Here is a 16,207-nt window from a genome sequence, read left to right as displayed (position 1 = left end):
ATTATTTCACATCCAGCCCAAATCACTCCTTTATGTCATCAGCTGGGCCTCTGCAGGCATCTGAGCTTGTGAATTCTAGCCTAAAGAAAGCCCTGGAGCTTACCTCCATTTTAAACTTTTCCCAAAGTGATGTTTTATAGGCTAGGGTAGACTCTCCGTGTTTCTTTCATCTATGAACCTCCACAGTGCCTTCTACAAAGTAGATGCTCAGTTAACCAGAACGAAGTACTCACTGAAATTAAATGGACTGACCATCTAGGCAACTTGCTGGAGCTCAGGCATTGTAGTACTGCTGGGACACGAGCTGCAGAATGTCACTTAGAACAGGTGAGGCTTTGGTCTCTCAGCAGTGGAGGCAAAGTCCCCTCCCGGAGTCTGTAGAGGACGCACAGGCCCTTTCAAGGACAAGGGTGAGAACCAGTTAGGGAAGCTCCTTTTACTGGACAAATGTATTACTGGACCAAGATTTCAGTGCTTAATAAAAGGACCAGAGCACTAATTAGTCTCTTAATCCTTAGTTTGCCACATGGGCCTCTGTTTCCTCATCTGAAAAGCAGGACTTGGGAGCAGAGTGAACGTTCTCTGCATGATTCCATTCTCGCTTCCTCCAAAAGAGGGGGTGGCAAACTAGCCTTAATCCCAGCACCTTCGCAGCAAATGTCTTTATAATTAGACTTGTTACTGACTTTAAAATAATTTTTTGAATCCCTAAATAAAATAATGAACGTTGTGTTTCTGATGGAGAAGGAAGTGGGAGACTGTGAACATGCCATTTTCTCACCATTGTGACTTGTTCTTGGTAACACCTGGCTTAGGCTGGTGAGCTCTCTGCACTGCTCGTCCTCCTGGGCCTTTACCTTCGGCCTAGACATGGCAGAAGGATAAATCCTGCACGGAAATTAATAAAGATCTCTGTTACAAGCGTCTTTGAAGCATCTGCCTGCCCTCAAAGTCATGCACTAGCTCCCATACTAATTAGAGCAGAACAAAATGGGTGCCTTTCCTTTTCGGTAGAAAATTAAAAACCAAGAAACTGTTTCCCCCTCTTTTGATGTAACCTGACACCACTGTGCATACGAAGCATCTCCCATACCGAAATGAAGGATAAAGCAAACACCAAGGTGCTAATTGAATTCATATCTCCTCCTCTCCCAGAAGCCAGGAAAACAGAACCAACAAAGCAGTTTCAGTTCGTGGAATCTAAACAATCCAAACAGACCCCTTCTCAAATTAAAGTCCTTTTTCAACATCTGAAATTGTTGCACAGCAAATTGGATGCTGTATTATTTCCATGGAGGAAATTTCCCCAAAGGAAGCAAGAATATTATTTTTGCAAATAATTTGCTTACCACATAGCCAATGATCTAAAATCTGTGAGGGCTTAATTAAAAATTGCCAGAAACACTCATAGCAAGTCAAAAGAAGTGAAGAAAGATACATTTCTTAGATGAAGACAGGTATGACACATTGAGAGCATTTCAAAGCTCTTGAATCACTAAGAAAATCTATGTGTCCCTTTTTAAAAAGTTCATTAAATAGTTGTAGGACAAAACTAGAACTCTTTAAACAAATCTTCACTCGCAGCTACAACTTGTCAAGTATCTACACCATACGAGATGCTCTTCTTGACATCTATCCCAAGTTCCTCACTGCACTCCATCAGTATCCCCCACCTTCCCTCTGTAGAAACAGACGCTGAGAGAGGCAAGGTCATTGAAGGTCACTCAGCAAGTGGCAGCCTCGGGATTTGGATCAGGTCTAACTAAACCTAAAACCTATGCTTTAAATAATAGAAAGCATTTACGATGATGAATTTAGCAATAAGCAAGCTTTGACCACATCTCATAAATTGAAAAATCTAGTCTTCTTGTTATTGTCTGCATCATCTCTTAAAGTTTTTATTTCTTCCTTTGCAGACATCTCTCTTAAGGTCTTAAATTTCCTGAAGTAGAGGGCTGAAAGTTGTTTCATTATTTTGTTTATCATAACCTGTCTTGACTCCTTCCTCTCACTTGTGAATACTGCCTGTTGAAAATCTACTCTCCTGGGTTAGACAAAGTCTGTCATTTTTGTTTCATTTGGGACAGGAGAATTAATGGATGGGATTAACTAAGAGATGGTGGAGGGATGTGAGGTTTAAACAGACTAAGCAATGAAGAAAACAGGTGTTTGTGTGGGTAAAGAAAGTGCAAAATACAAGATTTTAGAGGAAGTAGCATGGCAAGTTTTAAGAGCTTTCAGGTATTCTAGAGGCTCTTAACAGCTATTTATAAAACTACCAAAGCATCTTATTTATTCATGTGCCTAATGTGAAAAGCAATCACAATCATACTTCTCCCATATAATACCTAGTACATCCCATATCAAACTGTCAAAAGAGCAACTGATGAGATAAAGGCAGTGGCATTTGTTTCCATGACCACTGATACGAACACAAGGCCAAACTCTACTCTTCTAGATATTCTTTTCATACTTTGTGGGTCTACTTTTCTGTCTGTCTGCTCCCCCAATGAACAACTTAAGGAAATCTACTGTGTTCATTTAACTTGGCATCTCCTTTGCCTAGCACAATGACTAACACAGGATTGACGCTTGGTAAATTCTCATTGAATGAGCAGAGGCATTGCCTGGGAATCCCTAGTGACCGCTGGATTGGACTCCAAGAACTAGTTTTGGCCGAGGCCCAGCACAAGTTCTCCAAGCCCCTTTGAACACCAACTGTAAATCTGTGATGACCTCCTGCCCCTGTTGCCCGCCAACCAGATGGATCCATTTCCCGAGCCCCAGCTTCCTCCTCCTCTCCCTGAATGTCCTTGCCAGCCCCAGGCACAAGGATGTATGAATTATGATACCAACTCTTGAGTTACTCTGAAAACATCCTAGATGGAGGGATGCTTGATCGCTGAGCAGGCTGCCAAGCGAGAAGCATGAAGTGAAAACCAGAGAGGCAGACGGGGCAGTCAATTAAAAAAAGAACCTGAGAAATTCCCTAAGATTAATTGCTAATGAGCTTGGAGGCCACTGTCAAATCTTTGCCATGTATTTAGGAGATGAGAAAATGAAGACAGAAGGTATGCAGCTCGACTGAAAATCGTTGGTACGGAGGAAAGATAGTATAGTATAGTAACTAGGGGCAAAATAGTTTAGTAACTAGGGGCAAAACCTGGGTCAAGGAAGATTTTGTTGTTTTGCCTTTTGCTTTAAAAGGCTGGTAACAATGCCAGAGACGAAATGTGGAGCAAAGGGAAGCCAGAGCCCCTCAGCCTCGGAACTCACACTGAAGGGAGACCGTAATAATTTAAAAAGTGATCTGAAGTCAGCCATGACATAACCTTCAAAAATTACAAGAAATCAGGAGGAGAAGCAGCCGCCTTGGAGAATGTGACCGTACAACTAAATGTCATTTTGACAGCTTCTTTCTTGGAGGTACGTTTAAGATTATTTGAGTTGTCATTTTTTCTAGGAAGACTTCACTTTAATTATACAAATATTGAATATTTTTCAAGATAAAAACAGTAAAGAATTTGCTTTGAAGTCTTTAGCCTTCAAACACTATTATATGAAACCCTCATTGGCAAAACAGTGAGGAATATGGAAATAAGTGCAATCCGGCCTCATAAATGAGGAACTGTGAATGTTAATGGTGCAGTTTTACCGGGAACCTTTTAAAGGGCCCACAACGGAGAGGCTTTGTTATTTCAAATATCACAGAGCTGAGGGCTCCCTGAGGGAGGTAGTGATAAATATTGGTAAAATGTCTATAAAGACAGCAGGGCAAAAATAAGCCAGAAGTTTGAGCTGGCCATTTAAAAAAGCTGCGTAACCTTTCATTTAATTGCCTTCTCGCAGCAAACCAGAAATAAAATCTGAATGTGAAACGTGCTGGTTCCCTCCGAACATGCTCAGAGATACGGCTGTAAGGGGATTTCAAGTGTAAAGGCTTTGCTGTCGGTTTAGGTGCAACCAACTGGGTAAAAACTGAACCGTGGTCTGCGAGGGGCAGTGTGTGTCTCTGGGCAGGGCTGCGGGTAGTGAGCAGAGGGGAGTCCTGAGAGGCGCTGCTGACACACATCGACCTTCCAGTCCTTCCACTTTGCAGCTGAGAACCCTGCATTAGTCACCAGACCTTCCTGAGCCTCACTTTCCTCATCTGTAAGATGGGTCTACGACCATCTAACTTCGAGACCTATAGTTAGATGTAAAAGACGTAATTCATTCATTCGACAAGCACTTATTGAATACCATGTGCCAGGCTCTGTTCCAGGCCCTGGGAACATAGCAGTGAACAAATCAGGCTGACATTTTAGAGCCGGAAGACAGACAACACAGAAGATAAATGTCAGCGGCTCAGTGGGTTCAGCTCTTGGTTTCAGCTCAGGCTATGATCTCATTGTCTCCCATGAAGCAGCCCTGCGTGGGGCCCTGCACTCAGGGCGGAGTCTACTTGTCGCCCTCCCCTCCCCCGCCCCTCTCTCTCCACCCCTCCGCTGCTCTCTCTCTCTTGCTCAAGAAATAAATAAATAAATCTTTTTTTAAAAAAGAAGGAAAGAAATGTCAGGTAAAGGGCACGTGAGGTGAGAATGAGGCGAAGGAAGGGGGTTCAGCAGGCTGAATTGTTCATATACGGCAGCAGCTGTATTTCCCATCCTATGGGCCCTTGCTACAATTTGCCTTTGACCTTTTTCCAATTAAGAGGTGGGTTCTTTGTTTCCTTCCCTTGAAAGGGGATCGTTTTTGTGGCTTCAACCCATAGACTGTGTGGCTCGAATGTGATGCAGCTCCCACCTCAGCTGCTGGAAAGCTCACCTATGAAGCCTCAGCCACCATATTAGCAGCCCACTGCCCGGAAGCCCCCATGCTGTGAGGTAGTTCAAATGAGCCCCCATGGAGAGTTCACCTGCAGGGACCAAGAGTAGGAAGAGAGAAAGAGAGACCCGGCCAGCCTCAGCCGCTTGAAGCCTGCATTCTCCCAGGTCTAGCCACCATGTGACTCTGACCACATGAGAGAGATCCAGGAGTCAGAACCTCCCAGGAGAGCCCTCGCAGAATTCCTGGCCCGCACGGACCATGAGAAATAAAATGTTTGTCGATGTTTTAGCCCACTAAAAGTAGTTTTACGTAAGGGAGAGAGAAGCCCTCAGAGAGTTTGGATCAACGAATTAGGGGAGTGAGGGAGTGAACTAAGATATCTAGCACTCAGGTGTGCCGGGTGTCTTCAAGGAACAGCTGGAGACCGATTGTCACTGGAGCTAGGAAATGAGGGAGCCAGGAACAGCAGGCGAGTTCAAAGACCAGATGGTCTAGGGTCTTGCAGGTCACGGTAAAGACCAGTTTTTACCGTAAGTTCAGAAGGTATTGAATGGTTTTCAGCCAAGCGATGACAGGATATGATTTATGTTTTAATAGGAACACCCTGGATGCTCTGCTAAAATTGGTACCTTGATTATTACTTTCATTACAGCATCTCTATAAAAAGCAAAGGTCGGCTACATAAGGTTAAGAAATTTATCCTAAGTCGCTAAGCTCCTAGTGCAGAGATGGGATGCAAACCCACATAATCTTTTCCAAGCTACCTTCTTCAAAGAGAATGAGTTTTACAGAAACCACACGCTACCATATCTTCAGGGCTGAAAGGGGCAGTTACCCCAGTTCCTCCTACACTGCTGCCCCCTTTTGTGAAGGATGTAACGCATAGTAGTTACCCACTTGAACCATGAAGCCAGCTGCAGCTCAACCTCTGCCTTTAATTACCACTCATCAGGTACATGACCTTGGGTATGTCACGTCACTTTCTGTGGCTCAATTTCCTCACCTATAAAATGAGGACAACTCACTATGTGTTAGTTAACTGGAATCTGAATAAAAACCTAAAATAAAGTAAAATAAAATAAAATAAAATGAGGATATGGGTGCCTGGGTGGCTCAGCCAGTTGAGCATCTGACTCTTGATTTCAGCTCAGGTCATGATCTCAGGGTTGGGAGACTGAGCCCTGAGTGGGACTCTGTGCTGGGTGTAGAACTTGATTAAGATTCTCTCTGTCCCTATCTGTCTGCTCCCCCCCATCCTGTTGGCACGTGCATGTGTGCACACTCTATTTCTCTAAAAAAAGAAAAATAATAATAATTATAATAAAAATTAAAAATATGAGTAAATAAATAAAAGAATAAAATAAAATGAGGACAACTCTACTTACCTCAGAGGTAATATTGGGGTAAGCGTTGGCAGACAGACATCCCAGGCACTTAGCTCAGTGCCTGGCCTATAACAGGAGCTTAATCATGTCTCAGTGGCCATAAACACAGCCATCCAGGGGCTCTCAGAGTTTGCCTCGTTCAACCCTACATTAGAAAATCACCATCCTGCCCTCAATCCCCTACCTCCTGCCCCTGCCACCCACATTCTCCTTCCCTTTTGGTTCAACAGCACCTTCCCTCACTCTACCCTGGGTAGAACTTCTAATCTCATACTCTGTGCCCTGGGGAATTCTACTTTTCCCCTCACTGTGATTTCTAACTCCTGTCCATGACCACTTTGTCAAAAGCCCCGTAGGGGAAGGGGGGACCTTAGGGAGCTCACTTTCTGCCACCCTTTCCAGGCTCTGGTACCTCCTTTGTTCTGCAATAACAACTGATCTGGGCATCCTCGTCATCGGCATGTTCTGTCCATTCCCCACCCTCTTCTGCTTCTGGAACACTTTCTCATCCTCCTGGATGATTCTAGACCCTGGGTCATGGCCTTTTCCTCTGGTGGCATTCTGGAAGACGTTCAGCATCCTGACCAGTCATGTTCCCCACACTCTGGCCCACAGTGGGTCAAAGTCTTCCCTTTCACCCTCTTTATTTTGGCCTCCTGTCAGTCATGTCACTGCCACGCTGACACATTGCTCTTGTGGTTTCACCCAGCTGCTTCACCTCCATGACTGTGTTAGTCTGCTTCAGCTGTTATAACAGTACCTAGGCTAGATGACTTATAAACAAAAGAAATTTATTCTTCACCATTCTGGAGCTGAGAAGTCCAAGATCAAGGTACCCGCAAATCCAGTGCCTGACGAGAACCTACTTCCTGGTTCACAGAAGATTGTCTTCTCCCTGTGTCCTTGTGTGGCAGAAGGGGCGAGGGAGCTCTGTGAGTGCTCAGTAAGGGTGCCAACCCATTCACGGGGCTCTTCCCTCAGGTCCTAGTCACCTCCCGAGTGTCGCATCACCAAATACCATCGCTCTGCGGATTCGGTATCAACATATGAATTTTGGAGGGACACAGTCCAGAGCAGTGATCTCTGGGGGGCGGGGAGGAAGGAGCACTGGGGTCAGAATCCAAAGCCCTGGCATTGCTGTGTATGAATCTGAGCAGCCACTTTCCCTTCCTGAGTCTTCACTGAGGAGACAGGAGCCAGGACATTGATCTGGGAGCTAAAGTCCTAGCTTATCTGTGGACCTTGGGGAAAGCATCTGTGCTTTCTGGACTTTATTTATTTGTCCATAAAGTGAGGTGGCTAAAGCAGAATGGTCTCTGATGGTTCTTACAGACCTGAATACTTCATATTATCTAAGACTGAAATTCTATTTTTGATCCCCACTCCTCCTTCCTGGTCTTCCACTTCCTCACTCTGACCGGAGCAGTTTTGTTTTGTTCGTTTTCTCATTGTGAAAATGGCTTTCCACCTCTTCCCTATCTCCTGTGCTGAACCCTTATGGGCCCACTTAGAATTTCCCAGGCATCCATATCCTTTCCCGCTCTGCTTTTACTCTTGCTATGACCTTCCTGGGGAAAACCCTCACTCATTTCTCTTCCAACACAACTCTGAGTCCTCCTTTACAACCTAGCTCAGAGATGCCGCACTGGAAGCTTTTTTGGACCCCCTTGTCCCACCATCACTTCTTGTTTTATCTCTGTCACTGCCCCCATGCCAGGAGATACTCTATAATTATTCTGAAATCCAGGATGCTGTCAGTCATTTTTGAATCCCCAGCTCCTGAAAATTGGTGAACTGTTACTCAATGAATAGAGAGATCCCAGCACAAGAGAGGTCCGATAAGGGTGCATGTGCCATTAGGACACAAGCTACCAGCTTTGCATTCTGAAGAAAGACCAAACTTAGAATCTCAATACTCTCACTCGAAAAGGCATATACCATCAACGGGACATCTCCTTTAGAACACCAAACCAGGGTGTCGTGTTGAATTCACCTTCCCTCCCAGATGAGCCCCTTTTGTGTCCCCTATTTTTAAAGAAGTTTTGTCTTCTAAAGGCTCAAACATTGGAACCATCTTTGCCTTCTGTCAATGCCCTTGTCTCGTGCTGTATCCTCTCTCCTGGACTTTCCTACCAGCTTCCTGCTGGGCCCCCGATTCTTCTCTATCACACTTGAATATACTTTCTAGATTAATCTTCCAAAAGTTCAATCTTGATTGTGCCATTTTTCTTTTTAAAAAAGTCTTTGCTGCCTGATAAACAAGATTTAAACTCCTCTGGCTCTCATTCAAGCCTTGTATGATCTCATTCTAATCTCACTTTCCTAGATCAATGGTCCATCAGTGGAAGGAAAAAAATACTGTCTCCCGAGCTGTGAGTCTTCAGCTGAGTATTAAAAGATGGACAGAATTCAGCTTGGTCTGGTGGTCAGAGCTACATAGATATGAAGATTCTTTATCACAGCTCTGTCACTTACCATTTGAGTAACATGGACAGCCACGTCACTTCTCTAAATCTTAATTTCCTTAATTAAAAATAAGAATTGTGACAATTTTCCTTGAATCTTCTGGAACAGAAAAGCAAAGAAAAGCCCCCATATGATATGGGAGCACAAAGTCCTTGCCCTCATATAGCAAGTTTCTTTGGTCAACCAAACCTAATACGACAGGCTTTGGTTTGTTTCTTTTCTCCTAAGAGAAATTCTATATAGGCAGAAACAGAAAGTCTAGCACCTCACAACCACCAGAAGCTAGGAGGAGGCCGGGAAGAATTCTTCTCTACAGATTTCAGAGGGAGCGTGGCCCTGCCAACACCTTGATTTTGCACTTCCAGCTTCCAGAACTGTGAGAGAATACATGTCAGTTGTTTTAAGTTGTTTGCCCCAGTTTGTGGTACTTTGCTATAGCAGCTCTAGGAAACGAATACAGGGGCCTTCTAGAAGGAAAGGAACTCTATCTCTGTTCCCCAAGATTCTCAATCATCCCCATAGTTAATAAAAGTAGAAATATCCCCGAAATAACACCCACTGAAGAAAGAAGGTGTCAAGAACTGTACCGACATTCCACAGCTCTGGTAGGGGGCTGGCTCTGGGGCAGCATCTGGTCCAGGCCAGAAACTCTTCTAGCGCCAGCCACTTCCACACTGTGTGGGGACTTTGTGGGAACAGGGCTGACCATGGGCCCAGGAACTCAAAAGAACTGTTTCCCAGGACCAACAGTCAGCTGGGACACTCTCTAAGTCTACCAGATGTTTATAGCTAGAATTCATTCTAATTGCTTGATGCCCATGCTTTACCAGTAGTTAAATATTTTGCTATCACATTTGCTGTAATGAGTAAAGTAAAAGCTTTACTTTTGAAAAGCTGGCCTGGCGAGGTCCACAGATCTACCCAGGACCAGTTTTTGAAAGTGACATCACACAGATGACCATGGTTCCAAACCTTCTCTCCCTGATATCTAGCTAGAAGACTGACACCTTACAGACAAAATAATCTGTCTCCCAGGCTGGGCAAAGGAAGTTCTTAAGAAGATAGTGGACTTCCTACTGATGAGGAAAAGTGGAACTCAAACAACTAATTAGTAATAAAAAAGAGATTTGATTCTATCTGTTCTTCAAGTTGAAAAAGTGGGTCATAATGGCAAACAGAGAACACAGCGAACAACAAAATTATCTACATGCTTGGCTGTGTAGGACAAAGTGTTCCAGAAATAACAGAAGAAAAAGTCTATTATTGGAAGGTTCAAAAGAGATTTTTTTTTTCTGAGACCTGTAGTCTAGTTTGTTGAACCAAATCTCTGAGAGGACTTCAAATAGAATCCTTTCTCTACAGAAGAGAAGCTATTACTCAAAATCAACCATGAGCAAAAGAGCCACATCACAGCAATGAAAATTGGTCAGCTGTTCCCATGCAGAACTGAATTCAGAAAAAATATTCATTTTCTCAGCAATAGCTTGTCATTAGCTCCAAGTTTTGCTTGGAAAAAGGCAAGTGATGCTAACAGTGCCACACTACATGGATATAATATGGATGCACTAGCCACTCCTCCATTAGCAAAAGAGACAAGCCAGCAAAAAGTGATTAAAGAATCATTTGCATCCCCCGAGGACTCAAGATTGGCATGACAGTGCTTAGCTCTTCGTGCCACCTGCTTCAGCTGGGTTCTTGGTGGCAGCTGCTGAGAATATTGGCACTGTGGATTTTCTGTATTAAATTGGGAGCTGTGTGTGTGCATAAGGATACAGACCCCGAAAAGGGGTCAAACTCAAACTTTGATGTTTCTGAGCATATAAAGGGAGCTTCAAAGAAGCTATCGTAATTCTAAGGACAGTAGGAAACAAAAATTATTTTCCTAGGCACAGGAGAAGATCATAAATTTGGGGACAGTGACAAAACATGATGAGTCACAAGCCAGGAATCAGAATCCTGTAACTAGCATCTCATACTTTATGCTGTACTTCTGTGCCACGGATCCTGTTTAAGTCATTGATGATCCGAGTTTCCCCATCGATACGATGAACATGGCAGCCCTTCTATCTCGACAGATACTGGAAGCATTAGCAAGTTCCTGTCTCTCTTGAGACGTGATCAAAACTAAGGTGCAAGGAAAGTGAATTAAATATGAAGTGAAGAAGGATTCTTACTTACCTTTTTTACATTCTTAGATCGTACTGAATAAGTAAGAAAGTAAGCTTTGCCTACGTATTATTCTTTTCTCTCTCTCTTTTTTTAAAAGATTTATTTATTTCACAGAGAAAGAGAGAGAGAGCATGGAGGGAAAAGAGAGAGAATATCAGACTCTGCACTGAGTCCCAATCTCATGACCCTGAGATCATGACCTGACCTGAAGCCAAGAGTTGGACACTTAACAGACTGAGCCACCCAAGGGCCCTCTATGTGTCTTTCTTATTTGGTCTTTCTTTTCATGGTTCCTCTTGACCTCTTTTACATGGATATTCACAAAAAACTGACTGTACTTTTTCCCCCTCTTTTTGACAGCAACTCATACAGACCCTTTCAGGCTAAGACGCTAGGTAGGAAAACAGATTTGCTCAAGTATTCCACAAATGCCTATCCATTGCTTTGTACAGATCAGGTACTGTGCTAGCTATGGTGGCAAATAGAAAGTTGTTTAGAACATCCTGATTGTCTGCAAGGAGTCTAAAACTCCTTCAGGCCATGTAAGGCATGAATACAAATTTAAAAAATCAAGCAAATATTGTAGTAAGAGCCTGTAAGATTCATGCAACCAAGTTCATAGACTTTCAGGAGAAAGGAAAGCTCTTTCTGAAATATGAACTAGCTTTTAAAAGTTGGATATAGGAATCGGTATAAGAAGATGAGTCCAGGGGTGCCTGGGTGGCTCAGTTGGTTAGGCAACTGCCTTCTGTTCAGGTCATGATCCCAGGGTCCTGGGATCAAACCCCATGTCGGGCTCCTTGCTTGGCAAGGTGCCTGTTTCTCCCTCTCCCTCTGCCTGCTGCTCTGCCTGCTTGTGTTCTCTCTTACTCTCTGTCAAATAAATAAATGAAATTTAAAAAAAAAAAAAAAAAGAAGAAGATGAGTCCAGAAAAAAGAAGAAGAAGAAGACAAAGAAGAAGACGAAGAAGATGAAGACGAAGATGAAGAAGAAGAAGAGTCCGTGGGAAGATCCTACCTTTTGCAGAAAAGAGGTAATGGTGTGAGCAGAGACGTGGAGAGCTGGTGTGCTTGATTTCCACTGCTGACAGTCTCGTTTGGTTAAAAAGTGGGCTGCCTGTAGTTGGCTAGTAGCATATTAGGCTGCAGAGTCATTTAAGGTTTGATTGAAGAGGGCATTAAGTGTAAGCTAAGCCTGAAACAGTTCTTTTAAAAACTTGTTTTTAGCTTCCAAAAAAATTGTTTAAATTTTTTAAAACTTGTTTTTAGCTTTTAAAAACATTGTTATGAAATGATGCTAAGCTAGTTGGGCTACAGGGCTTCCTCACATTAGGCTCACATACTTTGGTTCTTTAAGGAACTCCACGGAACCCTTAGGGCCCAACAGAGTATCCTGTATTTTGCAGTGGGTGAAGGGCAGCCATGAAATGTTTGCAAACATGGAGACAACAAAATTAGAATAGAATATTCTGAATATATACCTTGCTCAGCTTTCAATTAATCACCAAACTGTGCGGACAGAATGACATGCAGTAAGCACTGGACAAACATTTGCTGAATGAATGAATGATAATAGCAAGGAAGGATCTATCGAAAGATACTATCAAGGAATGATTGATAGCATCTGCTGATTGATCAGAGAGGACCAGAGAGAAGTTGTGGTGGAAAACATCAAGGTTTCAAGTCTGGGCTCCTGGAAGACGTGTGGCAGTATGAACAGGAAACAGGAAGACCTTAAGAAGAACTGATTTGGTGGGAGACATTGTGTATTAGATTTTTTAGCAGATTAAGTATATTGGAGAGATATTCAAGGGGAAATGTCTAGGGACATTTGGAAATAGGAGGGTGGGGTTTAAGAGAAAGACCAGAGGGACTGACACAGATATAATAATGTAATGGAGACCCAGGTAGATAAGACAGCTTCGAGCAGTCAGAGGCGAGGCAGATTCTGGGAAACAATGACATATAGGAGATGGGAGGAAGGGGGGAAGCTAAAAAGTTAATGAAATGGTTGGAAAGGGAAAGGATCATTTTATCTGATAAAAACCAAGTGAGAGGCACTGTATTGTTTTGTTTTTTTTTTTTTAGATTTCATTCATGTATTTGAGAGAGAGCATGCACATGGAAGTGGGGGGTTGAGGCAGAAGGGAAGAGAGAGAGAGCATCTCAAGCTGACTCCCCTCCCCACCATGTGCTGACCGCAGGGTCCGAAGCAGGGCTCCATCTCATGACCCTCAGATCATGACCTGAGCAGAAATCAAGAGTCAGACCTAAACCCCCTGAGCCATTCAAGTGCCCAGAGAAGCACTTTAAAGATTTCATGTATTTATTTGACAGACAGAGATCACGGGTAGGCAGAGAGGCAGACAGAAAGGAGGGGAAGCAAGCAGGCTCCCTCGTGAGCAGAGAACCCGATATGGGGCTCGATCCCAGGACCCTGAGACCAGGACCTGAGCCAAAGGCAGAGGCTTTAACCCACTGAGCCACCCAGGTGCCCCGGAGAAGCACTTTAAAGGAGGGAATCACCAACATAGTCAAACGCTCCAAAAGCATAAGAAGAACTAAGAAAAGGTCACTATACTTGGTCACACTCAGAGAGGCATTTTAAATAGTGATGAAAGGGCCCTGATTATCCTGGATTAAGGAATAAAGGGATGAGGAAGAAGAAGGAATAATGACAGGGTCCAGGTCTTCAAGAATTCCAGAGGTGAACGGAATAAGGGAATCAGGCAGTAACTAGACTGCAATAAACTGTTTTCTTCACTTTTGAAAAAGCCTGGGAGAATCTTGAGCATGTTTACAGGCAAACAGGCAAAGAGGAAAGAGTTGATGGAGGCAAAATTGAGGGCGAAAAGCATTATAGTCATGTTAAATTTTCTGAGTGACTGAAGCCATACTTTTCAAAGTTGGAGATTCAGATAGTGAAAACAGAGTGGCTGAAATGTGAACATAAGTCTCGTAATTGGACAATTATTGCATCTGAGGCTGCAGCTTAAGAAATCCCATGAAATATGCTTTACCTGGAAGAATGCCCCTGTGCACCCAATTAGTCATCTGGCAGGAGAGCAAGCAGCAGTTCTTTCGGTTGGCACAGAAAACAGAGCTGTTTACTACCTTGAAACACTGTTATGAGCCATCATAACATTAGGCTGTTTGTACAAGCGCTTGAAAATATTGAGCTGTAAAGCTTCAAGCAAAGTACTACCAGCCTCAGACTTTGCATAGAGCAGATTAAAACCCAGTCGTAGCCAAGAGGAGCCTAAGGGACATGAAAACCAAATGTAACATGGGGTCCCGTGGTTTGCTGGAGCAGAGAAAGGATGCTGGATAAAAACTAAGAAAGCCTGAGTAAGGGATATGCTTTCGTTAATAATAATGTATCAGTATGCTGCATTAATGATAACAAATGCACTACACTCATGTAAGAAGTTACTAACGGTGGACATTGGTGTGGGGTATAGGGGAAATCTCTGTACTGTTCTCTCTATCTTTGTCTAGATCTAAAATTGTTCTAAAAGAAAATCTACTTTAAAAAAAGCAAAGAAACTCAGTCCTAACTGCAGGGCCTAGAAACGACACCTTAACTCTAGCTAATTTTATTTGGTAAGACATTAGAGCATAAATGCATAGGCCACCTAAAAAATGAGTCAGGTTTTATTATGTATAAACACACACATGGAGAGTACGTTCATCCTGAACTCTATTTCTCCGCCTTGGTATTTTCTTTTTAAAGTAAGTTCTGATCACACTTTCTCTTTGGCTATCGGAAAATAAAGTCAGATTTATGGCCCACCTTTGCCAATGTTGATAGCACGTGTATTCACTTAGTCCAGTCATGGAGAATGTGGACTCCAGATCAACGGTTAGGTTCGAACCCCACCTCCGTCACAGGCTAGCTGTGAAATCAGGCCAGTTCCTCAGCATCTCTGGATCCGCTCCTCATTTGCGAAATGGGAGGAGCACAGGGTCTGGGGTGGGAGGAGGAGAAATGGGGAGAGAGGTAGGTACAAGTTTATTTTTAAAAATTAAAAAACAAATCCAACTGTGTTACAGATACATGACACAATTTCACTAAAAGGAGTGGAGGAAAATTTGCCTACGAACTTAGATAATGAATAGAGACTATAAGACTAAGGACTACAGGAACTATATAGAAGCACTGGACAGTAGTTAATAAAGTTGTTTCCCAAGAGAATGCAGGTTAACATTTTGACATCATTATATTGAGCACATAAACTGACAGATGATGGACAGTGGTTAAAAAAAAAAAAGAGAGAGAGAGAGAGAGAGAAACAGAGACAGAGAAAATTAAAACAAAACAGAAATAAGTACAACTTGAACCCTTCCTTCATCCTGTGCCGGAAACAGAAGAGGAAACAAGATCTGGCTCTTCCTGTATGGTCATGTTCTGCTGTTTTGTCTTGTTTTCACACTTGTTCTTCCCCTCTGCATGTGTATTCTCTGCTTAATCCACTGAATTAATTCGCACTCCTCAAAAACAAAACAAAACAAAAATGAGTGTTTACCTCAAGAGTTAGCTGGGAGGATTAAATGAGTGAATATATGTAAAGCTCTTAGGCCAGGTGCTTCATAAGAGCTCCACAAATGTCAACTCTTAATTTGGGGGGGGGGTTTGTGTTAGTCTTATCCTTTGCTTTATTCGTTCCCTAGACTTGATCTTGCCTGTGCCCCCCGTGTCCTCATAATATTGACTCTTTATTCTGTCCTTCTGTATATATTTCATAGGCCACTTTGAGTCTTTAACCATGTTACTCTTCCCTCAGGGAATTGGGATGATTGATTGTGGAACTGTAATTTTTATTAGTAATTTTCTCCAATATTTTTTATTGTGGTAAAATACCCACTGCATAAAAGGTACTTAACCGGGGCGCCTGGGTGGCTCCGTGGGTTAAACCGCTGCCTTCGGCTCGGGTCATGATCTCAGGGTCCTGGGATTGAGTCCCGTATCGGGCTCTCTGCTTGCCTGCTTCCCTCTCTCTCTCTGCCTGCCTCTCCATCTACTTGTGATTTCTCTCTGTCAAATAAATACATAAAATCTTTAAAGAAAAAAAAAAAAAAGAAAAAAAATGTACTTAACCACTTTCCAGTGGGCGTGAGAACATTCATCTCGCTGTGCAACCACCACCACCGCCCCTCTCTAGAAGGCTCTCATCTATAAAACTGAAACTCCATGCCTGATAAACAGTAACTCTTCCTTCTCTCCTCCTCCATGCCCCTGGCAACCACCATTCTACTTTCTGTCTCTGATTTTGACTATGCTAAGTTCCTCAAGTACATAGAATCGTGCACTATTTGTCTTTTGTGACTGGCTTGTCTCACCGGTTTACGTCCTCATACTTAAGTCCTGCGGTAGAAAA

General features: G+C 43.1%; 1 long non-coding RNA gene across 1 annotated transcript; it reads right to left on the bottom strand.

The window, feature by feature from the left end:
- Positions 1 to 248: 248 nt before the first annotated feature.
- LOC309860038 lies at positions 249 to 14,733 on the bottom strand. The gene is made up of 3 exons (XR_014309110.1): positions 14,623 to 14,733; positions 782 to 888; positions 249 to 395 (listed from the first exon to the last, which is right to left on the bottom strand). It is a non-coding gene; the product is annotated as an uncharacterized lncRNA (long non-coding RNA).
- Between the last annotated feature and the right edge of the window lie 1,474 nt (positions 14,734 to 16,207).

The sequence above is a fragment of the Mustela nivalis genome, assembly GCF_964662115.1.
Source record: "Mustela nivalis genome assembly, chromosome: 2".
In the NCBI taxonomy this organism is placed as follows: Eukaryota; Metazoa; Chordata; class Mammalia; order Carnivora; family Mustelidae; genus Mustela; species Mustela nivalis.
Note: the sequence above shows the minus strand (reverse complement) of the source record. Positions and strands in the feature narration are given on the sequence as shown.